This window comes from Hordeum vulgare, unplaced genomic scaffold (genome assembly GCF_904849725.1).
Source record: "Hordeum vulgare subsp. vulgare unplaced genomic scaffold, MorexV3_pseudomolecules_assembly, whole genome shotgun sequence".
Classification (NCBI taxonomy): Eukaryota; Viridiplantae; Streptophyta; class Magnoliopsida; order Poales; family Poaceae; genus Hordeum; species Hordeum vulgare.
The window spans coordinates 116462-117500 of record NW_025422542.1 but is presented as its reverse complement, the minus strand read 5'-3'; the positions used below and the strand labels follow the sequence as shown (position 1 = coordinate 117500).

Genomic DNA, 1039 nt, shown 5'->3' with positions numbered 1-1039 from the left:
TCTTAACCTGAAATGAAGGGGTACCCCCGGGAAGAGATCCAGTGGAGACAGCTGGGCCTGTAGCTCAGAGGATTAGAGCACGTGGCTACGAACCACGGTGTCGGGGGTTCGAATCCCTCCTCGCCCACAGCCTTCCAAAGGGGGAAGGGCCTTTACTTTCCCCCTGAGGGTAGGAAAATCATGATCGGGATAGCGGACGTAAAGCTATTGAACTTAGGTATGCTCTTTCCTTTTGTCGAAGTGGAATCGTAGAACAGAATGTGATACGATGAGATAGAATGCAATAGAAATAGAAACAAGGATAGCGAACGGGTTACCTACTCCCTAAGGGTCAAAGCAAGCCTTAATTCAATTCTTTATTCTTACATTAAAATTCTTACATTAAAGAATGAATAAAATCTCCCCAAGTAGGATTCGAACCTACGACCAGTCAGTTATACAGCCCGACCGCTCTACCACTGAGCTACTGAGGAACAAGGGGGGATTCGACCTCCTAGAGTTCAACTCCCGCTCTCAACCCATGAACAATATGAGTCCGAAGCTTCTTTCGTAACTCCCATAATTTCTTTCGTAGTGGCTCCGTTCCATGCCTCATTTCATAGGGAAGCCCAAAGTGGCTCTATTTCATTCTATTTCACTTCCTAGCACTTCCTATCATTTAATATCCATCCCTTTGGTCTTATTGACATAAGAGATGTCATTTATAGTCTATCTCTTTCTATATATGGAAAGTCAAGAAATTCTCATCGAAACATCGAGAAATTGTGCATATAGAAAACTCTAAAGAAAGAAAAAAAGGAGACCCATGCCATGATTTTCAAATCTTTTCTATTTAGTAGTCTAAGTTTCTCGATGAGGATAATTAATTCGGTCGTTGTGGTCAGACTCTTATTATGGATTTCTGACTACATTCTCCATAGGTCCCTCTTAGATCTTCTTTCTCCAATCTTGGATTAGGGAAGAAGGAGATATTTGCGACTACTGGCGGTTTCATTATGGGGCAGCTCATGATCTTCATATCGATCTATTATCACCTCTG

General features: G+C 42.3%; 2 non-coding genes across 2 annotated transcripts; one reads left to right on the top strand and one right to left on the bottom strand.

The window, feature by feature from the left end:
* The first annotated feature begins 53 nt into the window (after positions 1 to 53).
* On the top strand, positions 54 to 127 carry TRNAR-ACG. The gene has a single exon. It is a non-coding gene; the product is annotated as a tRNA-Arg (tRNA).
* A 272-nt stretch (positions 128 to 399) lies between these two features.
* Positions 400 to 473, bottom strand: TRNAT-UGU. Its single transcript has one exon. It is a non-coding gene; the product is annotated as a tRNA-Thr (tRNA).
* Between the last annotated feature and the right edge of the window lie 566 nt (positions 474 to 1039).